General features: G+C 34.8%; 1 pseudogene; it reads left to right on the forward strand.

Annotated features, from left to right (window-relative positions):
- LOC149214276 (polyubiquitin-like) overlaps positions 1 to 17392 on the forward strand; it is a 320343-nt pseudogene that overhangs the window by 151639 nt on the left and 151312 nt on the right.

Below are 17392 nucleotides of genomic sequence, written 5' to 3' on the forward strand. Positions count from 1 at the left end.
AAGAAATAAGGGAAACACCGAGCGGTATGGAGAGTTAAAGAGGAATTTAATGGTGTTTTGAAGAAGGTTTTGCGCCAAGCTCCAACCTAAGCCACCAATTATGCAAAGAATCCCTTGAATTACATAGTGAACTCCCAGTGAAGGTAAGCATTGGTCCCCTCAGCAATTAAACAAAAACGATTTGGAAAATCGAACTTCAGATTTAGTTGAAATGTGTCATATGAGACTTCAGTTCCAGAATTGTTTTGCTATTGTTGTCTTCAAAATCCTCTGCCACCTGTAAGAGTCAACAAATTCTTGAAATGCTAGGGAAGTAGTTTTAATTGAACTATATGACTAATAGGAAGAGAAGTCATTAACACGGAGTTCTCAACAAGTTCCTCTTCTAGTTCAGGTTTCAAACAATGATTTCTTCATGAAAAATTCATCAAACGTTTTGCACAGTGAATGTTTACAGCATGTATATTTAAAACAAAGGAGTTATTTTCCATTTCTTTCTTGTACTTTTCATAATTAAACTTTGCAAAACGAAGAGATAAAAGAACGTGAATTGAAAGAAAGTGAGGAAATTTATAGTGAATTTTTTTTGTGTGTTTTGGGTCTTTACACGACAGTTTTTTTTTTCTTCATTCAGAGAGCACAAAAATTGTATCAGAAGACAGAATAAACAGAAATTGAAGAGTTCATTTGTTTTTTTTTTAATATAGGGAGGACTGGTAAGTAAATTTACCAAAATTATTGTTGCATATTTTGCTGTCATATATATTTTTATGAGGTTATTTACAAAAAAAGGATATATTAATTGGTATACAGAGCACATGGCAACAAAAATGGAACCTAGAGAGTTCAAACTAGAAAATTGGAGCAAAGATGTAGTGGAAAAATTGTTTCAAGCATGATTACTTGAATTCCTTAGAAAATTTAATCGCCATAATGACAAGATTACAAAGGAATTCATCAAAAAATTGAAAATGGACAAACCAAGGTGGGTGAACTTCACATATTAATAAACCAAACATTTATATCTCAGGATTTAGAACTTCCTTTGGAAGGGGTCGAATATCACAAGGGGTTGCATTTTAAGGAGAAAGGATGGACCTTTTTCCTAGAAAAACAGAGGAAATGCACCTTTGATAGATCAAAAGGAATTCAAAGGGACTGGTTCAGGGAGCCTTGGTCAGAATTAGTTCTAATCATCCAGAGATATTTCACTTGTGAAAATAGGAACAACCTAGTTTATCTTTATCATATAAAACTGCTACAACATATTAAAGGAGATTGCAAAATCAACATCCCTTACTTCTTTTCAAAGAGTTTGATTAAAATGATAGAAGGAGCCAAAAACAAAACAAAAGCTCAATACCATTGTGGGTTGATTAAAATACTTTTTCAATATCAAGTGAGGAACAAAGGGACACCTTGGAAGGAGTTCTTGACCAAAAATAACTTTGAAGAATAGGAAATTGGGAGTGAAGAAAGGCTTAAGCAACTACATATTAGAAAAAGCATTATGAATTCCCCTTCATATCCTAGAACAAGATCTAAAAAAAAACAAGATAGTGTTATGGTAGAAAAATAAAAATCATTTTTTTCTATTCCAAGGAAACCAAGAAGGACCAAGTAACCAAGAGAAAGAACTAGAACTTGAGATTGTTGAGAAAGAACCAGAACATGAGATTGTTGAGAAAGAACATCCACACATATCGAAAGAAATTGACGAAATCATACAAAGATTGGAGAAGGAAGTTCAGGAAGAGCCTATAGAAAAGTGCTTATTTTGAGGATCCTTGGATAGAAGCCACTTCATCACATTCATATGCTAAAGAGGTAAGAGAATAATTTCACAATGAGGAAGATCTAAAGAAAATAACAGAGTTGACTAATGAGATAAGGGATAGTAAAATTATGGAAAAATACTTGAAGAAGGGAAACAAGATGTACATGGAAAACAATAATAAAATGGCCAAAGATAACAAGAAATTGGAAAAGCAAGTCAAAAAGCTTGAAACTCAAAACATGATCATTTCAAAACAAGCTTATAGATGGCTAAAAGAGAAGAAACTATGGAAATACAACTATGAAAAACAAAAGGTAAAAGATGCCATCTATAAAGCGGGGGAACACGAGGGCATTGATATTTTACTTCAAGATGCAGAAGAGAAGGCTACAGGCACAAGTACAGGTAAAAAAGGGGCATCAACACTCTGAAGGTCCAAGCGAAGGAAGCAAGCATGATGACATGCTTCAACATCAGCAAGGGGGAGATGTTGGCCCTCAATTTTGGTCATTTTTGTTTATCATAAACCCACTTACTTACCATCATATTCCACCTTATTCCACTCATATATGCTTCATTTTACCTTTATTTTTCATATTCAGGTAATTAGATTAAGTTTCTTAATTTTTAGAATTTTTTGTAAAAATTGGGTTTAAAATTAATTTTAGATTGCATTAAAAATTCCCGTAATAGCTCCATTAAAGTGATATGTGCAAGGCACCTAGGCGCGATCTGAATACATATTTGGAAAGCTTAGGAACCACAGAAGGATAAACATCTATTGGTTCAGTCAAACTGAGCAAATACAGGTCTGGTCAACGTTGGTCAAGCTTGACCTGTCACCTAGAAATCCCTATTAAAAAGGGGCAGTTTTAGGATTTTTTGGAATTCTTCCAAATTTCTTGTAACTAATGGATGGCTTCAACCTGATGAAGTGGGATAACATTAATGATGGTTGTTTCATACTTTTTAGGTTATATGGTTATTATTTTTCCTATTTAAAGAGAGGCATTCATAGTTAGAACATGTAGAAAAACTTGAAGATTATTATTTTGAGATAATTGAAGACAAAGCTTTTGTTTCATGATTTATTTATGTTTTCTAAAGTAAATTAGTTGTTGTATCTGAGTATTTTAGCAGTGTATCAACAAGGTTGGAGGTCCCCAATACCAAGCTAAGTACACTTTGTAATATGATGTTCATATTTGTGCATATGTTAGTTTAATTCTCCATGTTTATTATATTCATTTTCTGTAAATATTGTAAATATATTTAATGTGAATTTATTTTATGGCATGTGTTAAGTGAATATTGCTTCCTTTTAGTGATTAGCTTGAATGTGGAAGGACAACTAGGTCTCTTAGAAAAAAGCATCTTCTTCGTGAGCTAGGACTAAGATTGAACAAGATTCACTTCTTTCAAAGCTTTCTTAGATTAAATTCTTATGCTTTCATTACATTTTCTTATGCTTCCTTAGATATTGGCAATGTCATTATAGAAATATTGATGAAGGACAATCAAGCCTCTTTGAAAAGAGCCTCTTTCTTGTTTTTCTAAACTGTCTAATTTCATTGATCAATCACGTATTCTTTTATGAAATAGACTTAAATGTTTTTGCTTAGTTATGTGGAATGATTTATATTTGTAATATGTTCTTCTATTCTCATAACTTCATCCAATTCATCTTTCAGCTTCATATCAAAGCCTACAAAGGATGCCTGCTCTGAGTAATTCTTCTGCTTGATCATAAGGAGCATGAGACTCTTGCTAGAATTGACCAGTCGCTTCATTTCCCCTACGCTTGCTAAAGACAGACTAGGTTTTCTGTGATGGGATCTCACAATATACTCCACACCATCTTTGAAAAAATGATATTTTTTGTCAAATCTATGGAAAACAAATTTCATGTCATATAGATACGGGCTTCCCAACACAATCCCAGAAATATCCAATGGCACAATGTCTAATTCGACTTCATCAATGAAATTGGCAGTGATTGCAAACCTGACACTGCATTTCCGTGTGACTTGAAAATTGGCATACTTGGTTATCCAACCCAACAGATATGGTTTATGATGAGGCACAGTTTCCAAATTCAACTTCTTGACCAAGTCTATAGAAATTGAATTTGCCTGAGATCCACTGCCAAACAATGTGTCAATCTAGGTGTGTTTGGAAATAACCCTGATATGGAACAACTCAATTCTATTTTCCTCATTTGAAGCGTTATTGGAGTTATTTTCTGTGCTTTTTCTTGCCACGACTTCCTCTTTTCTTGATTTTTCCATGACTTTTCCTTTTGTGATTGTGGCTGCAATATTTTCTTCATCACCTGAGTCGGAACCCAAGTTTTGTTGTGCAACAACGTTTATCGTCTGTTTCCCTTTTTTGTTAAATTTCTTCGGTCTTAATTCTGGATGAATCTTCTAGCAATGTGCTTCATCATGGCCCTCTTTGGAACAATTCTTGCACACAGGTTTCTCCCCTTCTTTCTTAACAGAAGCATTTTTCTTCTACTTTCCTTTAAATTTTTTCATTTTTTCACTACTCTGAAATGACTTCTTCTTACTTTCTTCTTGTACATTTTTCCCTCTTGCTTCAAGGTGTGTAGCTTGAATACGGATCTCATCAAGATTCATGGGACTAAACATAAGAATGGTATGTTGAAGATAGCTATGCAACCCTCCTATGTATTTCAACAAAGATCTTGTGACTGTAAGTCTACTCCTAGCATAAGAGCTCTTTTCCTAAACTCTTGAGTATACTCGTGCACATTTTGACCTTTTAACTGTCTGAAATTTTGCCAATTCATGATAGCTTTTATCATACAAGCTAAAGGGTAGAACTGTCTTTTTATAGAAACAATGAAATAATTCCAAGAAATAGAGATCTTACCATGTTTTTTGATCTCGTCTTGAGTTCTTGATTCCCACCATACAAGTGTTACTCCCTCCATTCTCAATGAAGCCAACTAAATTTTGATATCATCCTCTTGAAGGTTCTGAATTCTACAATACACCTCTAACTGATGAATCCAGTTATCTAACTTCTCTGCATTAACTTCACCATTGTACATAGGTAAATCGAATTTAACATCAAGCTTTAGAAAGGTGATTTACCAATTCCTTTCGAAGAATGATGATGAGTATGAGTAACGGTGGTATTAGTGGAAGAGGGTGAATATGCTTTCGAAGATGAAGATGAAGAAGATCATGGAGATGGTTGAGGTTTTTCTCCATTCCCATTACCTCCTTTTTCATTACCTCCTCTTGAAGAGCCTTCTCCATTAGGAGTCTTGGAACTTTCTCCTTGCAACCTGCTATTCCTCTCTTCATATAGGACCTTAACCATCTCTATCATATCAAAGAAATCCTTTCTAAAGGTCTTCTCGTCTTCTGTCATGATAGGTTCTCCTTCATGAGACATGATCTTAGGAGACTTAACTACAACTTCTGCAACTTAAGGATGTACTGGTGTAGAAGACTTTAGCAACCTTGTTCTTCTTCCACTTGACTCAATTTCAGGGCTTTCAACCAGCTTTCGTTCTCCTCTTTTGAGTTTTAAGCTTGTAAGCATGACATAAACTTGCAAACAATTAAAGCCTTCTTTCAAAAGGAAAATATAGTAAGCAAAAACCAGTGCTATGATACCAACTTGATCTAAAATGGAGCAGATTAGTAATGCTGTGCTAATTTCCCATTCAGAATAAAACCCAAGATGCTTATCATTTGCTTATCAAGTGCTTAAAGATTCAATACTTTTGCTTAATTAACTGATTCCCATGAGAGTTTCTTATGTAAATGTTATGAACAATTTTACATAAAAATATATGCTGAACAACAACAAAACACCAACAAAAAACATCAAAATACAACACACAACAAGCACATGATAAAGGAGTTCACTCTTCCTGGGCTACGTCTCCTTGGTCCAACTTCAAATGGCTTGGGCCTTTCTATTATGCTCAAATTACAACAAAAGTGTGTTTACAATGCTCAAATTCCTTTGAAACCTGTCACAATGAGTTGAACGTACTAAAAAATGGCCATCTAGCCTCTTTTTGCATCCAATTTGGATAAGAACTGAAGAAGTTATGACTTCTCCTAGTTCCTCCACTATTTATTCCACAAATTGCTCTAAAACCAACCAAAAACCCCATTTCCGCTCCAAAATCCACTAATGGAGCGAGAAATTCGCCATTCGGCGGCTATATCATGTCGGCCTTATCACAATCGCAATTGACAAGTTCTGACGCTCTCAACATAGAAAAATGTTGCGATTGCGGTATTGTGGATCCACCAGGGTATTAACCTACAACATATAAGAGTATCGTGTCCAGAACCTCCCATTCATCGCAATCGGAAAAATTCAATGGTCGAAGGTTTTGTTAACACGAAAACACTGTGATTGCGGTATTGCTAACCCGTAGGGGTAATAAACTGTGATATATAAAGTTCCCATGTTCGGGTCTTATCACAATCAACAATCGGATGCGGGACCATAACCAGTGCGATATGACAGACCCACCAATACATTAAACTGTAGCATAAGCAACCATCGCGTCCAGGGTCTATCACATTTTGGAAACCAAACTGCGTTGGGGCCGATTCTTGTTGCTGTTGCGATTGCGATATGCGATTGCATCGCATCGCAACTCCTAACCTTGCCGGGGCCAGGACCAATTATGACCTGCATCCTTGGTTTTTCCCTGATATGTGATATGCGGGATCTAGTGGCAACCTGCCACTTGGCTCTTTCCCATTCACTGGGACCCTTTCCATGTCATCCAATCCTGCCACATAGACAAGTCAAACTTTAACTTTGACTTGCTCTATCTTCTGCATACGAACTCGGATTTGAGTGTCGTTCACACTGTTGGATTTAGAATGATGAGCTCTTTAATCTGAAGTTGAGTTTGACAAGATTCTGACACTTTGATTTTTTTGAGCATAATTCTGAGCACCTGATCATGGAGGAACCCTTCCCAGGGCCATGGATGTGGCTACGATCTTCCCCTTACTTTGAGAGCGAACCAGAAAGAAAATAAATTTCCTAGACTGGGAGACGATCTTACTACATTTCTTGGTAGAGATCAAAGAGTCGATGGTAGGTGGGGCTACCTATGGTATCCTGTATAACATATCACCCAAAGAAATAATCGCAGAGCAAGATCTAGACTCATATACAACATGTCACTTCCACAAGTATGGTTTTCCTAATAATACATCACAAATGTTGAGAGGATCAACATCACACAATACCTCATCTGTGAAGGGCTTGATGCTGTAGTGAAGGTGACATTGTTGGATGGCTCAGAGATCTCGTCCTTTGTGAAGCCAACTGATGTTGTACGGTTGTGGGTGTGGTATGGTCAGTAGGCCCAGCTGCTTCACGACCTCTGCTGAAATGAGGTTCTTTTGGCTGCCACTATCGATAATGAACTGTATTGGGGAACCCTTTACCCACATCTGGGAGTGGAAGAGATGCTCCTCCTCCTCTGGATCTTTGGGTTCTTCATTATGGATCTTCATGGTGGCAACAGTGGCGTTGGTTTCCGCATCGATAATATGCTCCCCTTTGTCATTTCCCTTTTTGGGTTCTGACTCAGAGTCAGAACGTGTATCTAATTCTGAATCCTTTAGCTCGGCCACCAGTGATTGCTTGGCCTGACACTCACTTGTGTTGTAAGTGGAGCTCTTATGGAACTCACACCACTTTTCGTGTCCTTCTTTGGCTTCACAGTGTTTCCCTTTGCTTGTGGATTTGGAGGTTGTCTTGGGTCATCGTGCTTTGTCTTTGTCCTTTGTTCTACAATTTGGGGGCACCTTTCCCTTGATTCGAATTCACAGATCCAAAGTCTCTCTTCTTCTGTTTAAACCTATGCTCGATCTTGACAGTGTATTGGTACGTCATGCCAAGCGAGGAGATGTCCATGAACTCCATCTCGTTCTGGATGTACCTGTGCAGGAACCCATGGTATTTGAGTACCAAATTCCGCTCTGAATCCTTCATACCCAACTTTGTGCGAAGGGTATGAAAAATATTGGTAAACTCTGGCACGTCTTGGTCCCTTCCCTGCCGCACCGTGGTCCACTTTATGTATTTATCCTCATAGCTTCCGACAGGGTAGTACTACTCCTTGATGGCATCCCATAATGAATTCCAAGTGGGTGCGACTGAAAAAAATGAGGTCGTACTTTCATCCTTCTACTCGCAGTAAGTTTCCCACCAGTCCTTGACGTGGGGGCAACTTTGAGAAGTGCAAAAGTGATATTTTCCCGATTGGAAAAATCATGAACATAAAAATATCCTTCTAGTAGATTTAGCCATTTATCTATGACATCCACATCTATCTGACCCTCAAATATGGGAATGCAAAAATTAACTTGTACCTTAAATGTTGTGGCGCTTCCAGAGTAGCTAATGAAAGTAGATGCGTCGCCCCTGGGTAGCCGCTGAAGGATCTGGGAAAATTTGTCCATCAATGAGTTCCTTTGTCGCTCGAGGGCTTCTTCGAGCAAGATTTTGATAGGATCTCCTGCCCCCTCATCTTTATTTTCATCCGCCATGGGAGGCTGTTGGGATTTGCAAGACCGATCTTGCAAAGGTTCAACCAGATCGAGCCCTAACTCCTTATATCCCGACCTCATTGGGGACATGCAAAGAAAAACAGAGAAAGAGCAGACTGCTCTGATACGATTGATCTGAAATTAAACATGAACGCAACAAATTACAGATATAACCATAAATACAAAGATGCAACATAAATAACACATCATTTCATTAATATCAAATATTGAATATGCTTACAAACAGAATGGAAATAAGACTAGCGCTGGTGATGGTAGCTTATCTCTGAGAAGAGATGTGGCGACTACATGCCTCTGAACTGGGTTTCAATGAGTCTCAAGGGCCTTTTTATTATTGAACAATAAGAGAAAACCCTAAACAACCAAAACCATAACCCGAGGAGATGTAACACCAAGATTTTATGGGCCCCGTTGGGGTTAGTTGCGCAGCCAACTTCCCGAGGTTGTAACTTGGTCATATTATCTCTGTTTGACGTGTACGATACCTCATTGGAAAGATCTCTATGAGGACTATAGTTGTCGTCATGATTGAGATTGTAATTGTCTTTTAGCCCAAAAAATGTTGTTTAGGGCCTCAAAACGGCTCCGGAAGTACAGGACAAAAAAAATTACAAAAAATAGTAAACTGTGCTACAATTAGGCAAAAATATGAAACTGACTGGGGGGTCTAGGTGGAATAGTTGGGTGGCCACAAATATCCACCTGGATCATACAATCTTTGTGTTTTGTTAGATGTGATCATGATGATGATGCCCTGTTAAATTATTAGATTTGTGTGCTAGCTAATGACATTTATATGTGTTATTAAAAGTGTATATAATTAGATGATGGTAGTGAATTCGAATGTGTATCTGAGATGATGTTTATGGTTGTTAGAGGATTATCGTGATGATGTTTATTTTTATGAAATAATGTTTATTATAGATTATCTATTAGTGAATTTATATCAAAATTTTATATATGAAATTGCATGTAAAACGACTTACTTTAAAAAAATGCAAAGATATTTTTATGAATTACAAATTTTAGTATGGTTGAAACTATGATTGTAAAATTATGATAAATATTTTTTTATTGCTTAGATAGTTCATTGATATTCAATCTAACTTAATTAGTAAAATATTTCAAAACTCACAAGGATAAAATAATTAAAGGTAAATTAATTTAGTTAGTTCTTAAAAAGACTTAATATAAAATATTATTAATAATAAATTATTCAGAAACATAATTTAACTAATTCAATATTGGTTTATAAAATTCAATCTATTGTTAAATTTAAAAAACTTAAGATAATTTTTTTACAACCTGCAACGTAATCTTAACTTTGAATCTACCAAGCACCGAGAGGATCAAATCTCTTGAGATGAAAACATCTTTTTGAGTGAAAAGAGATTTGATCCCTCTAGGTGCTTGGTGGATCTAGGCAGCTGGTATATTAATATATATGTAGTTGACATTGAAATATTTTATTTATAATTCATGTTCTCCATATTAAAATGTTAAAATATGCCCCCTCATATTTTTTCCTTTATGTATACATTTAATTATTTTTATTATTATTTTCTAAATTAATATTATATATCAAATCCATATTAAACATTGAAAATTTTACAAATATCCCTCATACATTGAATTAGAAAGCAACTATTAATGGAATAAGAATTCTCTCAATCTTTCTCACTAAAGTGAAAATATAAGAAAAATTTCAATTTAAATTACTTTTTTTTTCTCTCTATATAAAGTATCTATAAAATTATGCTATTTAATATGAACATCGAAATATTTTATCAACATCTCTCCCATACTGAGTTGTAGAGAACCTCTCGGCACAATTAATTTAGATTTAATACCACTTAAAAAATTCTATTTTTTGTTAGATCTTAGACTTTTGTGATCCATATTGTAAATGAGAATGTCTTTCAGATTAATCACATCATTAGAATTTGGTCGATGTTTCGAATCAACTAATGTGGTTCATCCTCGGAAAAAGATGAAAAAATCCATTAATCTTAAAGAATAAATAGCAAGATGCATCACGGTCTAGAGTTAGCCATTAGGAATTGGTCGTTATGAATTAGTTATTGAATTAATTAAAATAATATTTATTTAATATTTAGTTATAAACTAGTTGTTCTAAATTAGTTGTTATATATATATATATAATTCATTTATAATATTAAATGAATTAATTAAATAAAGTCAATAAAATCGTAAGGGATCAAATTGTATGGAGTAATCATTAGAATAAGATTAATATTCTTATTAATAAATAAATAAATTATTTTTTTTAAATTTTATATCAAGAAATTATAATAAGAAAATTCAATAAAATAAGGATGACATTAAAATTGAATTAAACTAAAATAAAATAATTTAAGAATTTATGTAATTTTTACTTAATAATATTAAATTAAAAAAAGGGAGGAAATGTAATTTTTACTTAATAATATTAATTTAAAAAAGGGAGGAAATAACCGGGGGGATCAAGAAGAGAGGACCGGAATCCAGGTCCTACTTACTTTCCAATCATCATCCCCATTGAGATTGATTGTGCGCTTCTCAATCTCAATAACCTCTCTTAGCTTCCTATGGAGGAAGTGATCAACCCTAGCAATGACCCTCACATCCTCAATGCATACACGGTGCTTATATTTCTATACATGTTCAGCTAGAGCTTATGAGTGGGAATGGTTGTGCCTAATGTCTGATGCATGGTCTTGGATTCTCTGGTTAATGGAGAAGTTAGTTTTTCCAATGTAAGGAATCCCACAGGAACATGGGATCGAGTAGACCCCTTTCATGTCTTTAGGGTCTATAGGGTCCTTAACAGATCTGAGAGAATTTCTAATGGTATTAAGGGGTTTGAATGAAGCAGAAACTTTATTCTTTTTAAGAATATGGGCAATCTTGTCAGTGGTCCCTTGGATAAATGAGAGTTGCACCTTAGAGATAGGATCATCACGAGAAGGCTTAACCCTAGATTCTTTACGAGCTCTTTGAAAAGCCTCGAGGCCTTGAGTTCTGCTATAGCCATTATTTTCAAAAACTTTTAGAAGATGAGATTTTTCCTCCTCTAGGTGCTTCTCATAATAAATTCTTAAAGCATGGGTGGCAAGAGTACTAAGAACCCCAAATTTTTGCGGCGAAAAATGATGAGAACTGTAATGAAGATATTGCTCTGTGTGAGTTTTTTTGTGAAAGACATGGTGAGAAACAGAACCATCATTCATTCTAGAGAGAAGGATGTCAAGGAAAGGAAGACACCCGTTTACCTCAACCTCCATTGTGAATTTGATGGAGTCTGATTAGAAATTAAGATGGTTAAGAAACAAATCTAATTTCTCGCGACCATGAGGCCATATGACACAAGTATCATCAACAAATCTCTACCATTTTTTAAGGTGAAATTGAGCAGAGGCTAAGGCCTTAGTCTCAAAATATTCCATGAACAAGTTAGAAACTATAGGGGAAAGAGGAAAACCCATCGCTACCCCACAAGTTTGTTCAAATAACTCGCCTTGGAAACTGAAGAAAGTAGAGGTGAGGCATAATCGAACCAATTTGGCAGTGTCATTATCAGTGACCTGATTTATGACATCAATGGCCTCTTGAATAAGGATTTTGGTATAAAGGGAAACAACGTCAAAACTCACTAACAAATCCCCTAGATCCAGCATAATATCCTTTCATTCTTTAAAAAAGGAAGAAGAGTCCTTAACAAAGGAATCTATGCGACCAATAAGAGGTTTGAGCCTTTGAGCTAAGAATTTGGTGAGAAGATACGTAGGCCCACCTATTACTAAAGCTATAAGATTTTCAAGAAATTAAATTTTATCTTTATAGCAACACTTACCAATTTAAATTAAATATTTTTCTATCTAAAGATGAGGATAAAGAAATGTAAAATAAGGCTTGTGATCAAGTTACTTGTAATTGGGGATTTACTCAATTGGAAGTTCTCCCTTAAATAGACAAGTGAACTTTTTTCTAATAATAAAGATATAACATTTTGATTCTATTTTGTTCTTTATTTTCTATTGTACTCATTTAAATTTAACTCTCTTTAATAATAAATATGAGTTAAATAATACAATTTAAATAGTATAAATTAAATTATCACGAGATATTCAGTAAAATTCATGTTTTTCACATTTCTCCTAGCTAATATTACATCATGTTCATGATGATAAAAACATGTCTACTTTAAATAATTTAATTACAAATACACAAAAAAATAGATATTTATTTTACATAATCTAAAGAGGAAACAAAAATGCATCACCAAGTCTATTTGAAACTCAAACAAATGCCTCCTAATCACCATCACAAATGTGGTGTGCTTGGTATGTTCTGATCACATTGGTGCTATCATATTTACCTAACACATTGCCTAAATAATGTTTAAAAATATAGCTATATATCGATGGATAATGTTAACATTCTATCCCGTGTGAAAATGTTGTACATGTGCACCGGTGCATAAGTGTGATGCACTGCTACGAAAAATTAAATTTGTGAACCAATAACAATGTTTCATAGGTATGTACGCATTATTTGCAGTGTGGTTGTGTTTTACAGAGCACCAAAGACGATGCATAACTATGCTTTTGGCGCACTGATATTTTTTTTTTTAAATTGAAAGTTATGTTTCCATATTAATAAATACATTTTTCATTTAATAAAAAAAATTGTATTTTATGTATGAGGTTGATGTATTTTAGATGTCAATCATGTAGCATAAATGTCAGCATAGGAAGCAACAACAATTGGAAATACTTAGTGAAATAATGAAAACAAAAACGTACAAAATAAATGATGAAATAACACAAGTACATATCACTCTTCATTGTCATCACCTTGATTATCTTCGTCTGCGCTTGGCATGATAGCATTTTTTTTCTCAAAAACATGTTTTGATCTAGGGTCGGGTCTTAATATGGACCACCAATCCCTATCTAACAAATCTGGGCTAAAAAACACCTGGTTGTAGTGTTTTGGGAAAACATAAGGCTCCCTAGATTCATGCCACATCTTTATACACTTGATAGATATCAGCCTGATATCGCGATCTTCCTTTACATTATTATGATCAAAGGTGTCCCACCACTTGCACCTAAAAATAACACATTGGAATGAAGAGAAGTCCACTTGAATGATCTCTTGTATATTTACAACATAACCTAATGTCCCTTTCATTAGGTTTTGATCGCAGTGGCTAACACGACTAGATTGGTCGAACTCGACTTCCACTCCACAGTCTTGTGTCATGCATCCATCATTGGCATCCTCCGTGTGAAAATGATGTCCTTATGCGCACATAGATGGGGGGAAATGAACCTATAAAAAAGTGAAAAAATCACAATGTCATGTGTCTAATAACTCGATCATAATTAAAAATATAAATATATATAAATGTTACAATTAAAAGGTGCAATATGAAGTTAAAATTGTACAAAAAGAGATTATAATTACCGAGTTGTTGCACCCAATCCCTATGTTTAGTGCATCCTCTTCAGCATGCGGGTAACGACCAGATGCACCGTATTTCTCTCTGGCTTGATGAGCAACCCAACTGTTAGGGAATGTCATTGGCATACTATCTTTTAAATGATTAGGATAAGGAACACTTATACCCTTCAACCATTTGAAATTTTTCTTGTCACTGTCCCATTTCCTCCTCTTCTCTTCGTATAATGCGACCCACAGTTATGTCGCTTCCATATTGTAAATAATGAATTTGTTGATGACTTCAATTTTTGAATTCGTTGATGAAATCAAACCAACATATATATATATATATATATATATATATATATATATATATATATATATATATATATATATATATATATATTGTATGAGATAAAAAAATGCATTAATATGAAGTTCAGTGTGACTAGTTATTATGTAGTAATTTGACAAATGATAACTCTGCACTTACGATAAAAAACACTTGGTTGTAATGTTTTGGGAAAACATAAGTCTCCCTAGCTTCATGCCACATCTTTCTAGACTTGATAGATATCAGCCCACTATCGCGACCTTCCTTTACATTATTCCAATCAAAGGTGTCCCACCACTTGCACCTAAAATTAACACACTGGAATGAAGAGAAGTCCACTTGAATGATCTCTTGTATCTTTCCAACGTAACCTAATTTCCCTTACATTAGGTTTTGATTGCGGTGGCTAGCACGACTAGATTGGTTGAACTCAACTTCCAATCCACAGTCTTGTGTCATGGATCCATCATTGACATCCTCCGTGCGAAAATGATGTCCATATGCACACATAGATCGAAACAAATGCACCTATAAAAAGTGAAAAAATCACAGTGTCATGTGTCTAATAACTCGAACATAATTAAAAATATAAAATATATATAGATGTTACAATTCAAAGGTGCAATATGAAGTTAAAATTGTAGAAAAAGATAATATAATTATTGAGTTGCTTCACCCAATTCCTATGTTTAGTGCATCCTCTTCATCTTGTGAGTAATGACCAGATGCACCATATTCCTCTCTGACTTTATCAACAACCCAACTGTTAGGGTATGGCATTGGCATATTTTCTTTTAAATGATCAAGATAAGGCATACTTCTACAATTCAAACGCTTGATTTTTTTCCTGTCAACGTCCCATTTCCTCCTCTTCTCTTCATACAATGTGACCCACGGTTGTGTCTCTTCCATACTGTAATGAATGAATTTGTTGATGGCTTCAATTTTTGACTTCATTGATGAAATCAAACCAATATATATATATATATAGTATGAGATAAAAATATGCATTAATATGAAGTTCAATGTGAATAGTTATTGCGTAGTAATTTGACAAATTATAAGCTTTCACTTACTCTTTATCATGTGCATATTTCCATTCATTTTGAGAATCTCCCCTTCTCTTTTGTCTTCATCCCTTTTTTCATCTCAAATCGTTGCACCTGGTGTATTGTCAATCTACTTGATGTACTCACTAGCATAATAGAAAGACTCATACGATATATACCCCTCTACCATAGACCCCTTGGGTTTTTCCCTTTGTTGAACAAAACCTTTCAATTTCTTCATGTACCTCTCTAAGAAGAACATCCAATGAAAAGAAATGACCCAAACTAATTCAACCTCATCTACAAGGTGAATTACAAGATGAACCTGCAAGTCCATGAAACTTGTCGATAGTTCCTTCTCAAACATACAAATAATATCAGTTATATCTTGATGCCATCGTGGAATGCTAGCCATATGAATCTCCTTTGATGTGATCCAACATACAAATGCAGATAATTTAGATATGGCACATCGTAGGTCTTGGGGGAAGTCATGGTTCACACACCCACACACGAGCAGAGGATAATGACATTGCACAATAATATTTCATTATACAAACGTTAATTATAAAATATCCAATTACATAAAAATAAAAATAAAATTAAAAAATCATGTTTTTGACATACATACTCTTAAAAGGTTCAAATAGTCATGCAATTTCAACCCCGACAAGAAATCATCCATAGTGAAACAATGTCGTAGTAAAGACCCATATAAAGAAGACACCCACACATTCATTATAAAATCCTTTGCCAAACAAAGATCATCTTTCTTTAAAATCCATTGGACATAACCTTCTTTGAAAGACCAAGAGGGGCCAACCTCTCCTCTAGTTTATTGTCTTGGCTAGTGTTTCTTTTTAGTTTTTGAAGGAATAAGATCTCTCCTAATAGCTAATGTGTCACTCTCTTAAAATTATATGTGCATCCATAAAGAAGACAAAACATTTTTAAACATATGCATGGGATCTAGTAAGTGGGCAATCTAAAGATGCTCTTAATATGGGAGCTCATAAAAGACATATTTCCTTTTCATCCCAATGGGAAATTTCTCAACATAGGAGTCGAAGAAATCTGGATCATCGAACATAAGCTCCCCATTTGAATCGAACATTTTTTGCAAACTCCTTCTCCTTCTCTATCTCATATGCTCTAATCCATCCAGCTGGTGTCATTATTGTAGGCCTTTGGGTTCTCTCTAGTTTACCATTGAAATCTAATGTTTCTCTTTTGTAAGGGTTTTCTTCTGGGAGGAATACCCTAGAGAATTCATACACTGGCTTTCATAGGTGGTCAAACAACCTAGCCTTCAAAGAATGTCCAAAACATTTACATCCATGATACCCTTTTGTTACAAGACCTGCGAAATTATTATATACAAGTTGGCACGTTAGGGACCATGAAAGGTCTGAAAAATTGCAACGAATTAAATTAATATGAGAAACGGTATTGGTACTAAACAAATAAATAAGAATGTAATTTACCAGAGAAAACTCCCAAGCCTAGATAATCATGTACATTGTAAGCACATATGCCATACAACATAAAAATCCTCTCTGTTATGATGGGTCTTGATACATCATATGCATGTATCCCTTCCCATAATTCTTTAAATTCATCTACCAATGGTTGTGAGTAGACATACGTATTCTTTAGTTGTCTTCTACCAGGTACTATGAGAGCCAACATAATATGTTCATTATTCATAGACAACTATGGGGGATATTGTTATTGATCACTGCTACAGGCCAAACAAAATAGTTGGTGTTTTGGAGGGAATATGGGTTGACGCTATCCATGGCTATGTTGAGTCATAGACATCGTACTTCATCCTTGAATTTTTCAGGCCATGTATCCTCTATATGCTTCCTGGCTATTGAATCTGTTGGGATTCACATAACTCCTGAATCACTCATGTGTGAGGCATGCTATCCCTACAACATAGATAATTCTTTGTAGCAAAAGAGTCTTTGAATCCTTGGGATTATAGGCATGTGCCTCAATATCTTATGAGGAGGACCATGTGATTTACTCTTTTTTTTTTTAATTATGGTACCTCTCATGCCCACATTTCAGACATATCTCTTTGTCGGCATATTCTCCTCTATATAGAACAATCATTCAGACATGCATGATATGATATGTACTCAACATCCAACATTTTCAACAACTGTTTTGCCTCTTCGTAGCTACC

The sequence above is a fragment of the Pinus tabuliformis genome, chromosome 1_1, assembly GCF_031772625.1.
Source record: "Pinus tabuliformis cultivar Carrire ecotype Pingquan chromosome 1_1, CPIR1, whole genome shotgun sequence".
Lineage (NCBI taxonomy): Eukaryota > Viridiplantae > Streptophyta > Pinopsida > Pinales > Pinaceae > Pinus > Pinus tabuliformis.